A 24,165-nucleotide genomic window follows, 5' to 3' on the forward strand; every position below is an offset into this window, starting at 1 on the left:
ACCCACTTGACTTCCATGCTCGACCCGCAAGGAGGTTCTCACCCGCTTTCTTTGCGGAGTCACTACCGTTTCAAAGCCTTGGGCTCCAGGGGACGGATGCAGGGGAACTTGAGGGATGCAAGGAGTGGTGGGTGGGGTCAAAGGTGAGTCGCCGGCCTGGCCACTCTCTCACCGGTCCACAAAGGGGGCCCCAAAGCCTGGGGAAATCCTCAAAGCCGGGTCGGAACAGCGGCCCAAGCCAAAGATCCGCAAGAGACCGCCCCACGTCTGGCCCAGCGTCCGGGGGAGCGAGGGCGCGCGGGAGAGGGCGGGGGCGGTTACCCTGGAGGCGCAGGCTCCCGGGCCGGGCTCCGCAGCCGGGTCAGCCGTCCGAGCGGGAAGGCCGGGACAGGTACGTAGCCAGGGGAACGCAAACCAGGCGCGAGTGGCCCGGGCCGTCCGGGCCCCGTCCAACTCCCGTCTGGGAACACCCGTAAGCTGGCTTTGGACCGGGGCAGAGGAGTCACTCTCCCCCCGCGGGCTCGTGACCCTCGGGGCAGCAAGGGAAGCGCAACCCTCCGGCGGGCGCCAGAGCAGCGCGGGCTTCGGGTGGCTCCGAACGCCGCGCTCACTCGCCTGCGTGGAGTCGGGGGCCGGTGGGGGCACCACGCGGAGAGAGCGGCCGCCGGAACCCTCTTAGCACCTCTCTCTTGCCCCTCACCTTCCAAACTCGTCTGGATTCTGGGATAAGGCAAAATAACTTTTCCGTGCACGCGGGAAGTAACCGGCAGGAAGTGGTATTAGAAGAAGTGGGAACCGAGTAGCAACGCCCCCATCCCCCAACCGCGTGGGGGACCCCCTTCGGTTTTCTCCTGGGGGTCGGGATAGAGGTGAGACAGGGACGGACGGTGGTACTGGGCGGGGATAAGGGGCGAAAAGAAAGATCACCGCCGCTCTCCTGATCCCCTTTTCCTCGGCCCCCCGCACCCCCCAGCCCTGAGGCCGCTTTTAGTCCCTTCGGAAGGGCTTGGCACCCTCCTCTGCAGGCCTTATGTTGAATGTGAAGACTCCAAAGAGAATCCTTTCCACCTGCAGACCCACCCCTGCGGTGTCCTCAATTTCTCCATCCCTGGCACCCAGCCCTATTAGACTTATCCTATAGGCTGTGGTTGGTGTTGAGACCGCCAGGATAAATTCAGCTAGGCAGCCTCTTGAACTGGCGAGTTTGGAGTGGAGACCTAATGTCTGTCGTCCCCGGAGGGGTTTATATTTGAGAAAGCACCTGGCATAAAGATGAAAATCATACTAACCCAAATCACCGTTCGCAATCTGGCCCAGGCTCAAGGAAATGGGGCGGGTGGGCGGCGAGTGGCGGTCAGGACGCACAGTCACTCGGGGGGTCTCTTCGGTCGGCCGGTGTGCGCGGGCTCGGCGAAAGGCGGCCAGCCCCCGGGGAGCTAACGAGGACCACCCCCGGGCGCCAGCGGGCCGGGCGCGCTTCCCCGGAGCTTGGGGCCCTCGGAGAGTGAGGACGTGACCCCGGGGCCGTGCCTGCTTAACCCCGGCGGCTTGTGGCCGAGGGGTCGTGAAGTTGCGAGGGGGAGGGGGTCTTGGTATCCCTGGAGAGTTACTGTGACCTTCGGGGATGGAAACCTACGGGCTGGGAACTCCCTTGTGCCTTCTGCACTCACCCTGTCGCTGTTCCCTTCAAACACAGGGTAACCTAAACTCTCGTCCTGGCGTCTCAAGAAAACCCCTAATCCTGCCAGTTTCCCGCCTTCCTTCCGTCGCTCCCGTGATCCCAGGGGAAACCCGGCTCCTTGCTCCCTTCCCCCTTCTCCAGCCAACTCCTAGGATCCTTGCTCTTAGGGCCTTTGCCCTTCCCAGTTGGTGCCTCTAGTGCTTCGCTAGGGTGCGGGGGGAGGCAAAGAGGCGGAGTACACCCCTCCTGGCAAAAATAACAAAACTACTGGAAATCGGAGTAAAACTACATTCCACCCCACCCCCATCTGTCCCCCTCCCAAATCCTGCCAGCAGAGTGGCTGTGTTGGGGGAGGGATTGGTAGGAAGGGAGGGTCATCCCGGGGAAGGGGAATCGGGCGCAAATTTCCGCGCTTCTCTCATTTGTCAGTTGATTCCGTCTAAAAGTTCGCTATTTATAGGCTACACCCGGCAGCCCGAATCCCCGCGCCCGCTTCCTTTGCAAAGTGAGAGAGGTCCTCGCGGCGCCAGGCGGCCCGTCTCGACCGCGTCCCGTGATCGGTTTGGTTTTGTTTCTGCCCTCACGCCGCGGGCAGCCCCGGAGCAGGACGCGGGGAGCAGCCCCGAAACCACCCACGCGTAGTAGTTGAGAGAGCGGCTCTGCACTCCCACCATGTGAGTCCGCGCCTGACCCGGCTCCGCGCGCGCGGGCTGGCAGGCGGCCGCGGGGGCGGCGCGGCCGCGGGGGCCGCAGCGCCGGAGCCCCCGGGGGGCTGGCCTCCGCCTCTGCCGGTGCGACCTCCGGCTGCTTCCTTCTTCCTCCTCCCCTTGCCTTTGATTTCTCGCTTCTCACTCTTTTATTTCCGCGCTTCTCTGACTCCCCTGCTTTCAACTTCCAGCTGAGTTTGGGCACACACAAAAAAACAGGCGACTGGCCTTTACGTGGGAGGCGGGGTGGGTTGGGCGCGTGTGTTTCCTACCGAAGAAAACTCTGTGGGTCTGGGGGAGGGAGGCGCGTACGGGAGCGCGCCCGGTAGCAGGGACGGGGGGCGGGGGGTAGGGGGTGGGCGAGGCGCGTTGATCGCGAGACCTTTCCTCTTGTCTTGGCACCGACCGACCGCAGGATGGGAATGCAGTGTTCGTGAAGCTTCTCGGTTGGGAACCATCCCTCTGCGATGGGGGCTGTAGGGGGGAAGGACAAGATGTCTTAAAATCTAGGAACCGCGCCGGGCGGAAAGGAGGGAAGAATGTGAGCGCTGGCGGAGGGTAGTCGGGAAACAGCGTCAAATCCCAAATTTAAGATAGAATTGGGGGCTGCGACACCCTTCCTCTCCTCGGCTGTGGACAAGACTCGCTTGCGGAGACAGCAAGGGCGCAAGCTTGGGGATCGCGGAGGTCCGCGGGCCTTGACCTTGTCTCCTCTTTCTACCTGCTAACGCCTTAGACGATGCTTCTGTGCTTTAGAACCTAGAAGTCGATGGGGGCGGGGAGCAGGGAGCGGGGCAGGTTGGAGAGGTGCCCCGAGCCCCGGGCGAGTGGAGCGCCAGACGCGCGCGTGGTTCGGGGAAGGGCTGTGCCCTCGGGGCCGCGACCAGGCCGGCTCTGCCGCAGGCGCGCGGCGGCGGCCATGAGACTCGCGCAGGGCAGTTCAAACCACCCTTTCCCCCTCAGAGCCCAGGCGCGGCATTTGGGGGGGTGGAGAAGGTTATGACTGAAAATAACCCGGGGCTCGGATCCGTTTGGCTGGAGATCTGAGCTCCAGCGCGGAGGTGGGGAGAGGTTAAGAATCAGCAAGCGAAGAACTGCGGCCTCGCCTGTGGCGCGCTCAGGGCTCTGGCCCCCGCTGATGAATTTCTGCCCCATCACCGATTTCTCCTCTCACGGTGGATGTCACTGAATCCCCCTGTGGCCGCTCCCTCAGGGCGCTCAGTCTGTCTGTGGACAAAAGTGGTAGGGAGCGAAGACCCAGCCCCGGTCTATGGCAGTGCCACAGGGGGAACCCGACTTTCCAAAGTATGTGCACTCAGGGTTTCCGGCACAGAAACGGGGTCTGAGGCCTGTTTCCGGCTCCAGTCGGTCCCTGCTTCACTCCTGGGCTCACTCCGCAAGGACGATCTGGTTCAGACGGGACGGGGGCCACCCCCAACTGGCCCGGAGCTACCCGGATTCTCACCCCGGCTTGCCCAAAAGAGCTTTCAGAAACTCGACCGCCAAGTTAAATTCAGAGGCACTTATCTTCTGCTATCTCTGGGCTGCATGTGGGGTTATGGGTAGATGGCAAATTTATTACAACTTTACAGCCGGACACTAAGCGGCGGGGACCTGTAAATGTCGGAATTCGGGGGCTGGGGGTGCGGTGTCTCCTCTGTTCCTCCGCCCCATTAGCCGACAGTAAGTGCCACTCAGCTCCCCTGGCACAGGTTCGGGGAAGCTTTTCTTATAAAAGGAAGAAAAACGATCAAAAGTAAGAAAGATGGAAATTAAAAGGAAATGAAAGAAAAGACGAGATAAAAGGGAAGGTGTGGTCTCTAGCTAGCTGTATCCCTTCTTATCTCCTTGGAAAAGAGCACGATGTTTCAAGAGCCTTGGCGTTAGCCCAAGAGCATCCACCTCCAGACCCCACTCCAAGTTCTCTGACCTTGGCCGGCTAGTGGAGGCGCGTCAGCCCGTGCTTTATCTGACACGCTTCTCAGCTTCCTCAGCGCTCAACCCTTAACCACATGGAAATTCCCTGTCCCCAGCGCTGGACGACACGACACGCTTTGCTCAGGAACTGGTCAAAGATGGAGAAGGCCCAGCGCACCCTCTCAGCGAGTCTACTTTGGCACAGTATCTGAGTCCCCCGCAGGCGCGCGCAAAGTGCAGCGCTCTGGTGGGAGAGGAATGCTTGCCCAGATAATTTCGCCTTTAGGAATTTTGAGAATTAGCTGGGCTCCTCACCCCACCTCGCCCCCGACTTTCTGAAGGAATCCTAGAACTTGGGAGCTTCGGGGAGCTCAACGAAATAAAATAAACTTGTCCTGAGATCTGCCTCAGTTCTCTGCGCTGCGATTCCCCCAGATCTTTCTAGTTCTCCCTTCTGGCTGCAGATTCTTTTCCATCCCTGACATTCCGCACTCTGCTTCTGTTTCGGGGCCTCCAGACTCCTGGGGATTTACCCTCAGGTGGAAATTCTAGATAGGAAAGACCCAAGTTCTCTTTCTCGGTTGAGTGAGAATGACCTTCCGACATCCAGACAAAAGAAGAGAATAAACTTGCTGTGTATGGAAGGAGGTGAGGGCAGAGAACGGGGAGGCCTGTTAGTGTCCAAATGAGCTTAGTTGCATGGAGGAAGAAATTTCTCTCTCTCCAAACAGCTCATGATTTCAAGGAACCCTGAAAAGAGAGAGGACTGGGGAGTTTCCTCTTAGAAATTCTTCAGATCAGTGATCTACAAGTGATGAGAGAGAAACTGTGGGGGAGAAGGGTGGCAGAGAAGGCCACCCATGCCTGCCTGCAAACAGGCTTTGCCCTTTTGGATGACCTTAGATCATGGTTGTAAACGGTGGTAACAGTTTTATGGAAAATCAGAGCAGAACACCTGACAGTCCTCTTCATGGTGCCCTGAGCTGCTCTACTGGGTCATCTGGGGCCTAAAACTGGAGCTTAGGAGGAACTTCAGCAGCCCCCACCCCCACCCCACCCCTTTCCCCAGGTAGACCTGTGACTCTGCTGGGTATGTGTGGAAGGTTGTAAGCAGTGGTCACTTTTCCTGAAAACTGGAGCAATTCCTCTCCCTATGCTCATCTCCAGTCTTTCCTGGGTCAGTTATCCCAGGACTCCAGCCATTCCTAAGCTATGTTAGCAATTCCTAGCTTATGTGTTCTTTATAGAGACTTCTCTCAGGAAGAAGTGAACACTAAGAAGAGCTGAGTTGTGTCCTTTCAAGGTTTCAGTCGATTATAAATTTGCACGTCTCTGAGCACAAAACTGAGGTCTGAAATGTCAGTGGAAAGAGGGCTTAAGGAGAATCCAGAGAAGATCCAAGTGACTGGCAAGAAAGTTCCTTTGACTCCTTGCTTTCCTCTTCGGTTTCACCAGTTTAACTTCCTTTTTCTCTCTTAAGTGAAGGAATAGGATTCTCCACTTCTGTGACTGTTGTGGCCACGTGTTCATATGTATATTCTGGTCAAGGATTTTCAGAATTTGACCTGTAAAATCTTCTGTGCACTCTTCCATCTGACTTGATTTTAACATGAAATATAAGCCTTTCTTTTCACCAAGTTCTTGTTCACCTTCAACAGTTGGTTTCAGTTTCTGTTATTTCTCAAATTTCCTTACAATAACATCCACGAACCAGATATGTTTAGCTTCTACGAGACAGGATTATTCCTTCTGCATTTCTCCAGGCAATTCTGGCTAAAACCGCCTTTGCTTTCACCTGAAAGGGATACTTACCTGAAGATGAAAGTGAGGGGCTTTTTTAAAACCCAAATTATCCAAATACTTGCTTTTCTTTTTTCTTCTGCCTGTTTGGAATAAACCCAGTCATGTTAACATTTAAATAGACATGTTGCAAATGACAAACATGGCTTTTTATGTAGACATTTTCTTCGAGATTTAAAAAGTCATGGCTCAGGTATTTAACATGATTTCAGGAAATTATATCTTTGAAATTCATTGACAGCTAGATTTATTTGCAGAACTTTCCATGCAACTTTGTCATGCTTGTTTACAGCTATATTCTCTGATCTAAGGGCATCTACCATCAACTGCTTCACAAGTATTGAGTCAAAGGAGATTTTTTTTTTCCCTAAATTCAAAATTCTTTCCACATTTCCCCTTGTTTCAGGTCAGGTAGTTGATCTGAAAGTTTGCAGCTCAGAAAAATTAAGTTTGGAGCATATAATAGATTCTACTGACCCATTTGTATAATCTCTGTTTTATTGTTAACATTTTGATAGTTAAAAAGATTTCTTTTGGGGAGCAAATAAATGTATTATTATATATATAGATTTATAAAATAAATATATATCTTTTTTTTTTCAGGGAGGCTTACTGAATGATTAGTTTTCCTCCAGATTCTATTTTTTTTCTATCAGATATGTCATTGTTTTCTATTTATCTTGTGTAAATTAAGGAAAGACTCAAATTACTGACTTATGATAAATCATATCACTCTTCTTATCAGAGTCATCAGTATTCTGTTATTTTGAATTAAACATTTTAATGTCATTTTGAAGACAGAAGGTCCCACATATGTTCATTAATAGGAGCTGGCTAAATTGGTTAAACTATTGACAGGAAACATTTGGAAGTGGAAATGTAGCATTGGGAAAGTTGATGTTTTAATGGTAAACTGATGAACCAAGAATACCGTTCAAGAGCAAAAGCATTAATGACAAATGGCCCAGTGAAATACAGGAAATAGAACTTGTCAGCCACTGATCTTCTATATATAGTATTTCACTTTTAAACACTGTTTGGGCAATATATGAAGTAACTTTGTAGGGGAAAAGAAGCTCTTGCTAAGTACTGGAGACTCAAGCCAGTATTTTTTTTTAAAACGAGGTAAAATTTCAGATGCTGTAACATCCAACATTTTTTATTCTTTTAAAGCATACAACATAATGGCTTTTTACTACCATGCATCACCACTATTTAACTCTAGAACATTTTCATCACCCCAAAAGGAAACTGTGTATTCGTTAAGCAGTCTCTCCCCTTCTCTCCTCCTCCCGACCCTTGGTGGTCACTGAGCTGCCTTCTGTCTCTATGGATCTGCCTGTTCTGGACATTTTGTAACTGAAATTATTTAATATTTGGCCCTTTGTGCCTGGCTTCATTCACTTTGCCTAGTAGTTTCCAAGTTCAGCCACGTTGTAGCATGTGTCAGTCCCTCATTCCTCTCTACAGCTGAATAATATCTGATTTTATGGATATACCACATTGTGCTGGTGGGCACTTGGGTTGTTTCTACCATTTGGCTATTATGAACAATGCTGCTGTGAACATTCACTACAAAATTCGTTTGAACCCGTTCAGCCTTTTTTTTTTTCTTTTTAATTATCATGATCAAATTCATCTACCAAGAAATTTCAAATAGTCTTTTCTGTTTAAACACTATTCAGAATCTTCCTTTAACCTATGTTTTCAGATTTTTGCTGGCCATATCCTAACTCTGTGTTTAACTTTCTGAGGAATCACCATATTGCTTTCCACAGTGGCTATACAGTTTTACAGTCCTATTAAAAATGTCTAAGAATTCCAACTTCTCCACATCTTTGTCAACATTTATTTTATTTTCCATTTGAAAAAATCATAGCCATCCTAGTGAGTGTAAGTGTTATCTCACTGGGATTTTGATTTGCATTTCCCTAATGACTGATGGTGCTCAGTATCTTTGCATGTGCTTATTGGCCATTGGAATATCTTCTTTGGATAAATATCTGTTCATTGTCTTTGCTTCCTTTTCAATTGCTTCCCTATTTGTCTTTTTGTTGTTGAACTGTAAGAGTTTTTGATGTATTTTGAGTATTAGATCCTTAACACACACATGACTTACAAATATTTATCTTTCCTCCCATTCTCTGGATTGTTTTTCACCCTTTTGGTATTACCCTGCAGTTCATAAGAGTTTTTAGTTTTGATAAAGTCCAATTTAGTAGAAGTTATTTTAAACAATAGGTACATTCTTCATTCAGAGGGAAACAGATTGAACACAGGACCAAAAAAATTAAATGCTGAATCCTAAAAAAAAAAAACAAACTGTCCTGTAATGCAAGAGAGCAACTTTACCAAATGTAGATTATCAAGGAGTGTGTAAAGTTACCGCTGTACAAGTGAAGGAAGCAGCTGTGGCTCCATTGACCTTTTTCTTTGAAGAAGTCCTGGGTTATTCAAGGTCTGATGAATGAGATCTTTTATCTTTAGATGACAGTAGTTTTTTTTTAAATTATCTTTATCAAATTCATCTACCAAGAAATTTCAAATAGTCTCCTCTGTTTAAATAACATTCAGGATCTGCCTTAAACCAACAACAACCAGGAAGATCAAAGAAAATGTTGCCAGGATGTTTCTAACCCAGCCACACGCAGGCTGTGTAGTAAGGTAATATACTTGTAAAGTTCCCAGGAGAAAGGTCTTGGAGTCATAGATGAGAGAAACTAAAGTATTGCAAAGCACCTTAACACAAAGAGGACGAGTATAAGTGGACATTGTTGAGTGCACAGATTTTGCCTGTTTTCTCAAATTGGCTGTTTTGAGATAATTAACTGATTTGAACCAGCTCTTCATTTAATTTCATTCTTAGTTATGAAGGAAGCAGGCTTGTGGTGAACATTGATCGACACATCTCTGATTCTGTCCCTCGAAAGTCTTGGACTGGATTCTGACATCTGCCATTTTATGGAATAACGTATTGGGCAAACCACTGGACTCTTTCTAAGTGTCCATGCACAGAGTTCTTGCATGATCCACACATGTTGCTGTTATCCTGAACAGCCAAGAAGGATTCTGAGGGACACTCAACGCTCCTCCTCTGCAGGGTAACATCTTCGCCCTACAGGTATCTGAGGGAAAAACAGAATAATACGTATTAAAATGATAAAGCTTTTTGAAGTTGTAGCGTGTGTTTCCTTATTTGTGTAGCCCTTAAAATATACCAGGTATCGTCTGAAAACTTAACACATTAAAAAATTAAGTCCTCAAACAACCCCACAAGGTAGGTACTATTTCCCCTCATTTTATAAGTGAGAAAAGTGAAGCATGGAAATTTTATATAACTTGCCCACAATCATACAGTTGATAAGTAGCAGAGATAGATTTTTGAACCCAGATAGTCTGGCTCCAGAGTCTGTGTTCTTTAGACTGTATCATGTTGCTTACAGTTAAAACTTTGAGTTTTCAAATGAAAATTGGAGTCTCTGCATTTATTGATTTACTTAGTGTTTATTGAATACCTATACTTTGTCATACTTCTTTTGAGACGTTGGAAAGTCTAGGAATGCTGGGGCTGCAATATTGCATTCTCTCCTGGCAACAGTCTGCAGCAATCCAGATAGTCTGCCATCTTTTGATGGGTTCACCCAACTTGTCTTGATTCATTCACTTGTTTGCCTGGGTGAGTCCTGTAATTATTCACACTTGTTCCTGCTAACATGAGCCCCACACAAGGAAAATAGATCAGAACCAAAATATTAAACAGGAAGGCAATAATAAATATAGCAGATAAACATTTTGGCATGGATTTATTTTTGCAAAGTTCTCTTGCTCCTGTCATTAACTACAGATCCCATGAGCCAAAGAGATTAGTTGGGTACCCTCTGAGTACTCAAGTGGAGGAACAAGCCCTTTTAAAATTGAGAAGTTTAAAATCAGAAGAAAATCCAACACATGTGCAGAGAATAATATAAATTAATATGTGTGTGTGTGCTAAGTAGCTTCAGTTGTGTCTGACTCTTTGAGACCCTATGGATTGTAGCCCACCAGGCTCCTCTGTCCATGTAGTTTCCAGACAAGAATACAGGAGTGGTTTGCCATTCCTTTCTCCAGGGCATCTTCCTGACCCACGGATCAAACCCAAGTCTCCTGCATCTCCTGCATAAAAGTGGATTCTTTACCACTGAGCCACCATGTAGGAAATTAAAAAAAAAAAAATCCCACCAATTAGAAATCTTTAATCACTAGTCTTTTAGGCAGAGATCTTTCAGTTATGACAGAATTTGTTTCATTATTTTATACACAAAAGGTAAATAACAAACAATATCAGATCTACTCCAAAAAGTAGGCTTCAGAATATGCCACAAAGTTGGGAAACAGTCAACCCTATTTCCTGTGTTTTCAAAAGATTGACTCATGCTTATTCAACTCAGTGTAGTTGAGTAGTATTCATAGCAATTGCCCTGAGTGCTACAGGCTCCAAAAGAATCTTCTGAATGGAGAGAGAATTAAAGATGCCAAGTACTATGTTAATTGCATATATTCCATTGCATCCTAATTTTTGAGCAATGGTTAGTTATTATTCATGAGGACACTTGATAGGCAAGAACATTCCTCTTGTAAACATGCAGATGCTAACCAAAGAGTTTTATTCTAGCCATTTGCCAACTTAAGAGTGAAGAGGCCATCTTTCAGAGGTCTGGTACCAAGCAGAGGAGGTGTTTTAACATTCACCTGTGCACTGTGATCAGAGTCACATGGCTGAGCTTTCACCGTGATTAGACCCATGTTGGGTCCACAAGTGTGAGTCAAATGTTCTGTGGAAGTTTGCCAGGTGGGCTGACATGGAGGCATACAGTACTATTGGTTTAGCCCTGTTTTATTTGCTTGTAAATAATCAGCAGAAACCCTTTCTGTGTTGAAAACTTGCTGTGATTACTTTATTGAATCCTATAGAATGATGGTGAACTTGCTAATTCAGTGTGCAGTGTATGTTGAGTACCTGCTGGCTTTCAATGTTATGAGGTGGGTGGGAAGGTAATAGACATACTATGAATCCCGTAGGGAGGACAGTGAGGCTTGGAGATGACTGCCCATGACCACACAGGTAGTAGGGCTGCAGATTTGGGCCTCAAACCCAGGCTTCTGATGCCAAATCAAGGGTTCCTCTTCCATGTCTCTTGATCAGCATTTCTGAGAGTGTGTTTCACTTGAACCCCTTCACAATGACCCAGGACATTTGTATAAAATGTAGAATCCTAGGCCTTGCTCTAGGAATACTGAATCCCCAGGACCCAGAATTGTTAATGGTCCCTTCAATATATTTATATACAGTTAACATTAGGCTTAACTGGTCTGTATACTAAAAATGTTGAAATATTTGGTTAGGTCAAGTTTTTTTTTTTTTTTTTAATGCGGCTTGTTTCTGAAGTCTTCATTGAATTTGTTACAATATTGCTTCTATTGTTTATGTTCTGTTTTTTTGGCCATGAGGCATAAGGGATCCCCAACCAGGGATGGAACTGGCACCCTCTGCATTGGAAGGCAAACTCTTAACCAGTGGGCCACCAGTGAAGTCCCTGGTGAGGTCAGTTTGACACTAAGATAGTTGGAAGAGAAAAGAGAAATCTGACCACAGACAGTGAATGCTAGTGTGCTCTTGATAGGTGCCCGACAAACTGGGTTTTAAATAAGAGATTCAAAGAGATCTTCCCGTTTGGGGAGGTTGTTCTTATTGGAAGTATTCTATGTGGGCTTCCCAGGTAACTCTAGTGGTAAAGAACCAGTCTGCCAGTACAGGAGACCCAAGAGACAGAGGTTCGATCCCTGGGAAGATCTCCTGTAGTAGGAAATGGCAACCCCCTCCAGTATTCTTGCCTGGAGAATCCCATGATTTAAATAAGAGAGTCAAAGAGATCTTCTTGTTTAGGGAGGTTGATCTTATTAGAAGTATTCCATAGAAGTGTGATTTTTTAAAAAATCACTATTTTATAAAATGTGTTCTATAGGACCCTACTTCTATAGGATAGTCATTCATTCAGCAAATATGTACTAAAATGTGAAGTGCTATGTCAACAGTGAAGGAACCCTGACTTTATGGAACCCCATCTATTGAGGAAAGATGGTAGAGATGCAAAGTTTTCTTAGCAGACACATTTGTAAAATAATGGCTTTTACAGATTATTTCAGAAGCAGGTACACTTCAGAGCCTCCCATGTACCTGATGCGTGCTGTGAATATCTAAGACAGGACTGTTGAAAGTGGTGTTTTCCAGATGTATTACAGCATCCTTCAGGTGAAGGTTACCTCCTAGGTCTAGTGCTCCATGGAACACCTTCTGGATCACACTCTTCCTACACACTGTGGTGAGATTCTGTTTCCTTGGAAGGCTCAGATCTGTGGCACTGATAGAGACAGGAAGTGTATTGTAGAAGTGGAATCCCACTGCACCTCTAGCCACCAGAGTAGTAGTGTTCTGATAGCCTAGTGAGCACTGGGATAAGCAACGAGCGGACTTTGGCCGAAGAGCTAGCATCCAGGGATTCAGATCAGCTTTGGGCCATCTTCATAGGTGGCTGGGGTGTGGATTTGAACATGGGGTGATCCCTGGATGTGTCCCTGGTCTCTCAGCTAAGGAATGGTGAAAGCAGAAGAAGAGATTCTAGCATTTCTGGGGCCCATTTTGGAGCATTGGGTGTGGGAAGAGTCGCATTAATGGAGAGCACGTGCCACTTTCTTTCCTAGACAGAAAGCTGGATATTACTGGAGGACCACTCAGCCTTTGACTCACTGCGTGTAATCAGATTAATTTGCTGAAAAAGACCTCCTTTCTATGCGTTACCCACTTTTATCAAGATAGTTGTTGGAAAAAGGAAAACATAGGCCTTTTCAGTGGATTGCCTAAGTCCAGTGATTCCTAGCTTTGGTTTTTTGTTTTTTCTTGTTCTTCTTTTTCTCAGACACTTGCTCTGTCTAAAAAGAACAAAGTGGCTTGGCTCAGATAACTCACAGGGGTGAGTTCACCTGATGGATGGATTTAAATAGTTTGGATGTTGACATTTATCAGATTACCCAGAGAACTGCCACATCACCACCTTGATTCATGCATGTGGAGAGTCCTTAAAGAAACCTCTTCAGAATTGTTTGCTTTTCTTAATTATCATAATATTGAAAGATATGTTGCTTTATTGTTCATTAAGTACGCGCTTTATTCCATATTACCACACATAATTCCACACAGATATACAAAATAAAGAAATGGAGCAATTTCTCAATAATTCAGATAGTCATCACCTGAGTATATAAATACTTAAGACAGACTCCTCTGTCCCCCTTTTTCCAGAGTTGTCTGATTAAATATTCACCTTTTCATTCTTTGTGAGGGGATATCAGATCTCTTAAGTGCTGGTGTCTTGAACTTAAAGTCTAAATTTAGTTTACTCTTTTAATCACTTTGAGTAAGAGGAGTTAAATGCAATTGCTATCTTCAGGGAGGTTACAGCTTAGGCTGGGAGGTAGTCAGGAAGGGTAAAAACAGACATTGCTATGATATCATACAGCTATCTGGTAGGTGCTCCACGAAGAGTTTTAAGCATGGTGATGGTGTTTCAAAGGCATTTAATCTGGCCATGAAGAATTAGGAAGAGCTGACTCCAGGAAAATTGCTGTGAGGTTGGTCTTTAAAAATAGGTAGAAGATGATTTGGTGGAGTAGAAAAGAGAAGAAGAGTTTTGTATATAAGGCAAGAATATGAATAAAGACACAGAAATGGGAACATATAAGGCATATTTGGGACACCAAAGAAGTGTATTTAGGGGAGAAAGAGGGGAAACTAGCAGAGAAAAATATAAGACATGGGGGCTTTGCTGGTCCAGTGGCTGAGACTCTGTATTCCCAACGCAGGGATCCTGGGTTCAATCCCTGGTCAGGGAACTAGATCCACGGGCTCCAACTCAGAATTCACATGCCACAACTAAGACCTGGTGCAGCCAAATAAATTAGAATAAATATTAAAAAAAAGAGAACATTATTGAGGGTCTCTTAGCTGTGATACACTTAGGTATATCATCCATCCAATTTCACTTTTCATCCTTGCAGCAAGCAGGACAGATCACTTTTGAGGCTGTTGTTCGCTAAGATTCCTGTACCATTTCCACTGTATAGCGTTTCTGCTGGGAAGTGACTGTCAAGGTGGGTACCATGCTTCCTAGGTCCCTTTGCATTTGTTGGGGCCAAATGATTGTTCTCCACATTGAGATGTGGATACAGCTTCCAGGCTGACATGGTTAGGAACACATGTGCCCTTTCCATCATGGACTATAGAAAGAAAAAAGCTGTAAACAAAGGGCTTCAAGATCTTAGGGGAGGGAGAGCCAGTGCCTGGAGGAGCCTGAGTCCTACTCAACATGCAACCAGACTTCACATAAATGGGAAAGAAATTAAGTCAGCTACTGAGATGTAGAGATTTATTTTTTATAGAAGCTAGAGCTACCTTCATTAATACAGTTATTATAATAGGCTTATATAACACAGGCTCGTAGATGTAAGTTACTCTAAATCCCTTAAAAATAACAAGTGAGGCCAGGATTACAAAGCCAAGTGTGTCTTCAAGAGTGTTCTCTGATTCTATTCCCATGTCGCTGTTGTTTAAATATTCATTTATTATTATTATTATTATTTTAACTTGGTTGCAGCACCTGGGATCTTCTTGCATCATGCAGAATATTTCATTGTGGTGTGTGGGCTTCTTCTAGCTGTGGCCCATGGGCTCAGTAGTTGGGGCGTGTGCGCTCAACCCCACAGCATGAGATCTTAGTTCCCTGACCAGGGGTGAACCCTCATCCCCTGCGTTGTAAGGCAGATTCTTAACCACTGGACCACCAGGGAAGTCATTATTCCCATGGTTTTAACAACTATCTCTATGCTATCAGTTCTCAATTGTTGACCTAGAACTCCTTTTTTTTTTTTAGGTCCAGACTGGTGTAGGTGGCTGCCTACTGCCTATGTTGTTTGGCCCATAAATAAGGCTCCACTATACTATAGATTAAATAAGTTATTTTCCCCCTAGAGTACTATGGATTAAGTAAGTTTTTCCCCCTAGAGTAAGTTTAAAAATTTCTTCCCCTTCTAATGGAATGCTTGTCTGGGCTGTCTGCTTTACTGATCCTTTGGTTCTTTACCTAGGGTCATCTAGCCCTCCTTTAAGGGGTTGTCTCATTGGCACGGTTAAAGTTAACCCACTTCCTGGTTTTCTGAAAAGAAATGTGACATAAGCAATTTTCTGAAAGCAAATGAGAGGTTGCACGCTTTGGCTCCTCTTCCATTATCAAGAACTTGGTCACAGGGATGTAGGAGGGCTGAACAGTGTGGTCACTGGTAGCTGGTTTTGTGCTCAGCTGAAACAGTACTGGATGGAAGAGGATTTTGCAGGACACCAATCATTCTGGCACAAGACTCTCAGCTTTAAATCCACTGGGCCTGGACTTCCTTGGTGGTCCAGTGGTTAAGAATCCACCTGCCAATGTGGGGGACACAGGTTCAGTTCCTGGTCTGGGAAGATCCTGCATGCTGTGGAGCAACAAAGCCCGCGCTGCAGCTACTGAGCAATGCTCTAGCGCCTGGGAGCCACAGCTACTGAAGTCCATGTGCTTAGGACCCGTGCTCCCCAACAAAAAAAGCCCCCAGACCATGACTAGAGAAAGCCTGTGTGCGGCAGTGAAGACCCAGTGCAGCCAAAAATAAGTAAATAAAATCTTAAGAAATGTGAAAAAAGAAAAATGTTAAAAATCCTGCTGAGTTTAGAAACACACTCATCTGTCTACCCAAACTGACTTTGTATCTTGTTTTCTCTTCCCTGGTTAATGATCACACTACCCTCCCAGAGGCCCAGAGACCAGGGTGTGATATATACCCTGACTTATTCTTTTACCTTACTCTCCATTGCTAGTTGTTCTCATCTCTCAAGTATCTTTTGAAAGTGCCCACTCCACTTAATGCTTTTCTACCACCTTGCTCTGTGTCTTCAGCGTCTCTCCCGGAGACTTGTAGAATGTCCTCCTCATTGGTCACCCTGTCTCCAACAGCCACCTAGCAAGGACATCCTTCACACTACCATGAGAGTGATTTTTCGAAAATGCAAATCTGATGATCATTTTACTCCCTTTTTACAACCCTTCAGTGATTTCCCATGGCAAAAGTCCAAATTGCTTTGCAGTGCACAAAAGGCCCTCTGTGGCTTCGTCCCTGAATCTCTCCACCGTCATTTCTGACACTTGACTGTTCTCCTCCCCCAAACAGATCACCCCCACGGCTTCAGTTATACTGAGCGCTGCCAGCCTGTTTCATTTCTTTGTTTCTCTGCTCATGTGTTCCTTCTGCCTAATGAATGATTATGTATTTTTCAAGACCCAACACAGCTGACACCTTTTCTGTGACACTATACTGACATTTCTCCACTCTTTGCTTATTGTTTCATTTATTCCATGAATAAATGTTCTGTTTATTGACGATCTGTCCCTTTCAGACTCATTGTGTTAAACATTGGATGTGAAAAGCAGAAGTAGGTATGATTCCTGTCCTTGTGAAGCTTACAGTCTAATGGCAGAGTTGGACATCAATCAAATAGTCCCACAAACAAACGTAAGGAAATTACAACTGTGACAAATGCTATGAAGAAGGAAAATGAATATATTGATCAGCCCATTGTAGGAGAATTTAACCTTAGTAAGGGAATATAGGGGGCTTCCCTGGTGGCTCAGAGGTAAAGAATCTGCCTGCCAATGCAGGAGACACAGGTTTGATCCCTGGGTTGGGAAGATCCCTTGGAGGAAGAAATGGTAACCCTCCCCACTATCCATGCCTGAAGAATTCCATGGACAGAGGAACCTGGCAGGCTACAGTTCATGGGGTTACAAAGAGTCGGACGTGACTTAGTGACTAAACAACAATAGTAAAAGGTGAATTAGCCAGGTAAGAAAAATCGCTTGTAGACAGAGGTTACACAATGTATCAACACTAGGTTAGGAGGAAATTTGGGATTCTACCAGAGAAAAAAAGCTTCTTTTGACAGCGTTATCCTTGGATGGATCTGAAAATTAAACAAAGACATACTAACAGGAAAAAAGCACATACACTTATTTATTGTAAATTTGATGTGACATGGGAACCTTCCTGAGGAAATGAAGACCCAAAAGTGCAAACTGACCTGAATGGTTTCCTGGGCTTGCTGAAGAGTGGGAAGTCAAGGGAAGGTGTGAGAGGGCAAAGAGCGTGAGATAAGTGAGTAAACCGGAAGAACTTAGCAAGGGGTGTTTGTTTGGATTCTTCTTGGTATCCCTCCGTCTTGCAGACAAGGATGTTCCTTCCCTCTGGGCGTAGGGAGGGTCCTTCTCAAGGAGGAAGACCTACTTCAGGGGAGAGGATGATGAAGGGAGGTTAAGGGGGCCTTTCTGCTTCTGCCATTTTCTCAAACTCCTTCAGCTTAAAATATTCAGCGTGCATGTTTTGGGGTAGCACATCCTGAACCCCATCAGGTTAAGGACTGAATAAAGACCAGTGCAGTGGAGGCATTGGTTTAGGAAATGAGGTACAGAGTGAGGCAGGAGAAGGAAGTGGAGACAAGGCTGTGAAGAGCTTCATAAGCCTGTTAAGGAGGTTTCTCCTTATTTAAGTGGAATGGAAAGTCATTTAATGTAAGATAAGATGTAATCAGTTTTTGGTTTTTTTTTTTAAGAATTCATTCTGGCCACTGTAAGAAGAGTGAGTTTGATGGTCAACTGAGTGGATGAGGCTAGAGTTGTTAGTTCAGGCTAGAGATACTGGTATATTGAATTAAGTTTGTGATAGTGGTGATGAAATAATTCATATTTAGGATTAGAGATGGTAGCTGAAGAAGAAGGAGATATGAAGAATGATCCCCATATTCCTGGATGGAGGATAAAGCTAGTCATGGAGAAAAGAAATATACTAGGAGAAAACTAGCTCAGAGAGAGGTTGAATGTGAGCTGCCTTGGAGATATCTAAAAGGAATCATTTCCCTGGATGTTCAGCATGTTTCGGTTGCTGCACGCGTGTGTGTGCGTGTGTGTACGTGTGCACACATGTGTTCATTCACTTCAGTCATGTCCAACTCTTTGTGACCCTATGGACTGTAGCCTGCCAGGCTTCTCTGTCCATGGGATTCTCCAGGCAAGAATACTGGTGTGGGTTGCCATGCCCTTCTCGAGGAGATCTTCCCAATCTAGGAATTGAACCTGTGTCTCCTGTGTCTCCTGCATTGCAGGTTGATTCTTTACCACTGAGCCACTTGGGAAGCCCTGTAGCTTCACATATGCTACATTATAATTACCTTCGTGCTTCTCTTTGATAGCTCAGTTGGTAAAGAATCCTCCTGCAATTCAGGAGACCCCAGTTCAATTACTGGGCCAGGAAGATCCCCTGGAGAAGGGATAGGCTATCCACTCCAATGTTCTTGGGCTTCCCTTGTGGCTCAGCTGGTAAAGAAGCCACCTGCAATGCGGAGACCTGGGTTTGATCCCTGGGTTGGGAAGGTCCCCTGGAGAAGGGAAAAGCTTCCCACTCCAGTATTCAGGCCTGGAGAATTCCATGGACTGTGTATGTATAGTCCATGAGGTTGCAAAGAGCTGGACAAGACATTCACTTACTAGATTCTCAAAAGGATGGAACAGCATTTTTTTTTTTCTTCTCCTCTCCTCTGCCTTCTTCCTCTTCTTTTTCTTTAAATTAATTTTTATTGGAATATATGCTTTAAAATGTTGTGTTAGTTTCTGCTGCATAGCAAAATGAATCAGCCATACATATACATGTATCCCCTCCCTTTTGGGCTTCCTTCCCATCAGGTCACCACAGTGCATTCAGTAGAGTTCCCTGTGCCACACAGTGTGTTTGCGTTAGTTACCTATTTCATATACAGTATCAATAGCGCATATAATAGTGTCAATCCCAGTCTCCCAGCTCCTCCCATACTCCCTTCCCCCTTGGTATCCATATATTGTCTACATCCGTGTCTTTATTTCTGCTTTGCAAGTAAAATCACCTATTTCATTTTTAGATTCCATTATATGTGTTAATATACAGTATTTGTTTTTCTAACTACTTCACTCTGTATAACATTCTCTAGGCTCACTTATGTCTCTGCAAATGACCCAATTTTGTTCTTTTTTATGGCTGAGTAATACTCCATTGTATATATGTACCACATCTTCTTTATCCATTCCTTTGTTAATGGAAATTTAGATTGTTTTCATGTCCTTACTATTGTAAGTAGTGCTTTTATGAACATTGGGGTACAGGTATTTTTTTGGAATTATGGTTTTCATGTTATTCTTTCTTATATCCTCAGTACCAATTATTGTAAATTGCACATATTTTCCCAGTATATATTTGTGAATAAATGATCTGACTCCAAAGCTCACACAGTTCCTCCCATGCCAGTAACAGAGGCAAGAAAATACTAGAAAGATAAGTTGAGGCTTAGTTGTAGTAATTTAAATCCCTGGCTAATAAGTTACATTATGACACAAAATATAATTAAACCTTAAGTTTACAGCTGGTTTCCAACCCAATGTTTGTTTCAAATACTGCTTGTGTTATTTTAAAAACCATATAATGTTTACTCAAGGGACATTCTCTCCTGAGTAAATCAAAGCCAGTCAAGCTATAAGAATAACATAGAGATGATGCTCCAGAAATGAACTGTGTCTTTATGTGGCAGGACTAAAAGAAATTAGAATGAATCTACAGAACGAGGGTTGGCAGAGACAAAAGAAATGTAACCAGGCCTATTTATTTTTTCACTCTCTTTTTCTTTTATTTTGGAGGTTAGCATTCAGTCATTAGGGCAGATCTAGAGAGAGATTTGGACTTCTACATGGTCCATTAATGGGCTATTTTCACAGCATGGATGTGAAGCATATTCGCTGTTTCTTGGAGTCAGAATGACAGAACAATATTTTGAATCTGCTGAATTTAATCCTAATCACACAAGCAGCCTCTGTGGTGAAACAAAGCTAAGTCTTTACGTTCCCTGTGAAGTGGGCCCCTTAAAACTGACTCCTGCGAGACCTTGTTTGAACTCAGTTTGTACACGATAATGAATGGTGTGTTTAGTTTCATTGACCCAGACCAGGGTGAGATTTTTCTACTGTAATCCTGAAATTGGAGAAATCATCCCTTATTGTTTTATTGGAAATCTACACTTCTAAGACCCCATGCCTGTCTTACCCCATGACATAATGTAAATCATCGAGGCCAAAGTGTGTGTTTTTCTCACTTTGTATGCTTTTTTGGTGTGATTCTTTCCTTTTCTTTGGATGGTGGTACCATCCTTTTCTGATGTGAGCAAAGGGGAGAGTGGTTGGCTTGAATGAACTTCAGAGTTCCTTCTTGCCCATTTTAGTGATGAGAATCAGAATTGAGTAAGTATCATGTCACTGATGGCCCAACCATATTGATTTTATTGACTGGCTATGGCAAACTTGACTACGTATAGCTGCAGACTCTGAGGCCAAATCTCTCTAGTACAAAGGGTAGATCTGGCAGTTACCCAATATCTTCAGGCCACAGAGATGGTCAAGCTGAACGCAGTTGTTAGAACTGTCAGGATTTGCATTAAAAAGTTTAATAGAGTGATTTAGAGTCCAGGATCCAGAGTCAGACTTCTGGGTTAATTTCTTACTTCAACCATTTACCAGTGGTGTAAACGTGTGCTTGGTGTTACATCACTTCAGTTGTGTCCTATTCTTTGTGACCCTATGGGCTGTCGCCTGCCAGGCCCCTCTGTCCATGGAATTTTCCAGGCAAGAATATCGAACTGGGTTGCATGTCCTCCTCCACAGGATCTTCCTTACCCATCTCAGGTCTCCTGCATGAGCAGGTACATTCTTTATCAATATCACTACCTGGGAAGTCTGGTATAAAGTTAGTCCAGTAATATAACTCTTTGTTTCTCAGTCTCCCTATGTTCAAGATGATGTTAGTAATACACTTATTGCAGTGGGTAATTGGAAGAATTAAAAGCACTAATGTAGATGAAATGCTTTGAACAGTGAACTATGAGCTTTGGCTCATAGTAAGTGCTAAATAATTTCTTGTTTGCTTCATTAGGAAGATGCTAAAGGTGTGGGCTTTATAGAGACAGAGGTAGATTTGTGAACGTAAGGTCAGCTCAACTTTTGGTAAAATGAAAATAATTTGAACTTTTTGGTGAAATATTAAATGTACATCATCTACTTGACCTTTAAAGCTGAATTATTTTAGAGGTTGATTTCTATAAATATGCCTTAAAGTATTATAAATATCAAAAAATAATCCCAGAGGAGTTGAAGACACAGGTGTCATTAAGCGAAGGTTAAAGACCTCAAGATGATTTAGTTTGGTGAAGACAAAGAAAAATTACCAGACTGGACCTAGAAATAAATTTATTAACAAGTTAATAAATCCAGCTATTTATTGAGTGCTTTGTATATCACAGAAAGTGAATATTTAATTTCATTTAATTTTTTAATCATTTAACTCCTGTTAATCACAAAATTCCAGGAAGTTGTTATCTCTATCTTACATATAACTCACCTGAGACTCAGAGAAGTGATGTAGCTTTTTGTGGTTCCAAAGCCATTTTGTACCAGAATCCAGATTGGAACCCACTTATGACAAACTGCAAAGCCAGTATTTTTAACCTCTATGATGAATTTCTCTCAGTCTCTATATTGTTATTTATATTATAACTATCATCAACATGGCATTTAAAGCACTTTAAATGCTCTTTGAGCTAAGCATTCTTGACATCTCAATTTTACAGATAAGAAAATTGAAACTTAAATGGATTGATTTGCCCAGGACTATCCAGTAACTGCATATCCCATTTGTAAGACTGCAGATTTTCTAATTTATCTACAACCATCCAAGACTAGAGATCCTTTAAAAAAAAAAACAAGAACAAACCACCTTTGTATTGTATATTGGCGTCTATAGCTGATTAACAGTATTTTGATAGTTTCAGGTGTGCAGCAAAGGGACTCAGCCACACATATATGCGTGTACCCATTCTCCCCCCAACTCCCTGTTCATCCAGGCTGCCACATTACATTGAGCAGAGTTCCCTATGCTTTACAGTAGGTCCTTGTTGGTTATCCATTTTAAATATAGCAGTGTATACAGGTCCATCCCAAACTCTCTAAGTGTTCCTTCCCCTCATTCTTTCCCCCTGGTAACCATAAGCTCATTCCCTAAATAAGACCAGAGATTCTCATCAATTCCATACTTACCACCAACCCAGGGGGCTGGTGTTGGTAGGGACAGGAGAGTCAGCAGAAATAGCAACGGAAAAGCAATTCAGAGAGGAGGTAAAGCAGCAAGGATTAGGGTAGGGGGAAAACACAGAACCATAACTATTCTACGCTGTCTCTGCAAATTAGGAAAATCTCTGTCTTGCTTGTCACATTCTCAGTGACACGATGACCAACTCCTTTTATTTTCTGTGTTTCATTAACGATGCCAAAATTATAACAAAATATCTTTGTTAGGCTTTAATAAGAACATTTTGACAGTTTGGCTGTTAAAATACTAAGGGCTTATGGGGAATTGCTTTCCCTCTAAGTTGGTAAAATATGATATTCATTTTCTCTATTACCATGTCATATTTCAAGTAAGCATCATTAGGGTCAAAACATTTAGCTTTTTGATTAAATATTGTCAGTAAGTTTAATAGATCCTATAGAAGCCATCTCACTTCTTTAAACACTTCAGGAAAATCATGGATTGTTATTAGTTTGGTTTGAATTAGTAGCAAATCATTATACTCTATTTGGGAACTTGCCAATGAGATGACAGCCAGAGTTAGGACCTGCCAGCGATCACTGTTATCCATGGTGATGGCTTTATACATTCCTCTCATGATAATTAAGATATTTATATCCATAAAATGGAAGAGTGCCTATCTTAATCTATTTTATCTATTGCACCTACATAGAATCTAGACATTTTAACAGGCTAAGCAGGGATCAGGATCTTGGAAAAAACACACATTAATAAATTTTTCGTTCAGTCTTCCCTCCCCTTTTCTACCCACTTACACCAAAAATTACCATTAAGAAATTGTCCATGTACTGGAAGTCAGCCTTCTCTAAGTTCATTTATTCATCAAATTTATATGGAGATGCTATCAAATATCAGAGACTGTTTGGGGGTGCTGGGTAGTGAATGGAACAGACCAAAACGCGGCTCATGGAGCTTAAATTCTAGTGGAGAGAGAACGAACAGTATAAGTAGGTAAATACATAGGATATAAGATTATGTTAGCTGAAGTGAAGCAAAGAAGGAAGAGAAGGGGATATGAAATGTTTGGGAGGGTGAAATTCGGATCAGGCGAAGAAGGAAGTTATCCATGAGGAAGCAACTTTTGAGTGCAGACCTGAAGGAAATGAGGAAGCCAACTTTACAGGAGTCTGGGCAAACAGCATCTCAGGCAGAGGGAAGAGCAAACAGAGCACTCGTGGCAGGGGCATGAGCCCCACGTTAGAGCGAGTAGGACAGCGGAGCTGGAGCACAGTGAGCAGGAACATGAGTGTAGGAGAGGCGAGAGAGGTTATGGGGCTGATAGATGCTGTAAGTGAGAGTTCCTAGACTCTGACTTCCTATGATGCCACAACCAGGAGGGTGGAGGCAGATAGGGAGGAGCCGTTCTAGAATACGCACGGATGGGACATTTTTTCCCTTTCCACTGAAGTTTATTGAAATCCAACTACATGGCAGGCACTATTCTCTACTCTGAAGGCCCGGAGAAGAAAGATAAATGTATTTCCCTCAAGTGATACAGCCTGGTAGAGGAGACAGAAAAGTAAACACTCAAACATGCTGCACTCTAAACTTTCTTTTCCCAAGTGGGGAGTTTTACATAAGTAGGAACAATGCCCATCCCCACCCGTATTTACCCTAAAAGTGACAGAAAGGCTGTGTGAACAACGCCCAGCCGTATTTCCCCCAGGGAAAGATCACAATGACACACAAAGGGACCCCTCTCATCCAGCAGAACAGAGTGACTGCCTTCTT

General features: G+C 44.2%; 1 protein-coding gene across 3 annotated transcripts in view; it reads left to right on the plus strand.

The window, feature by feature from the left end:
• Positions 1 to 305: 305 nt before the first annotated feature.
• Positions 306 to 24,165, plus strand: part of ESRRG (estrogen related receptor gamma) — a 695,415-nt gene continuing 671,555 nt past the window's right edge. Inside the window, exon 1 of one of the 3 annotated variants that reach the window (XM_086345306.1) lies at positions 306 to 391. The gene's annotated coding sequence lies outside the window, so the exon portion shown is untranslated. Of the gene's footprint in view, positions 392 to 2,036; positions 2,356 to 24,165 lie in introns of those variants that run through there. The other 2 variants (XM_086345308.1, XM_086345300.1) reach the window with 2 other exon arrangements.

Source organism: Bos grunniens, chromosome 16 (genome assembly GCF_055505025.1).
Source record: "Bos grunniens cultivar Pamir isolate PY7600 chromosome 16, Bosgru_T2T1.0, whole genome shotgun sequence".
Classification (NCBI taxonomy): domain Eukaryota; kingdom Metazoa; phylum Chordata; class Mammalia; order Artiodactyla; family Bovidae; genus Bos; species Bos grunniens.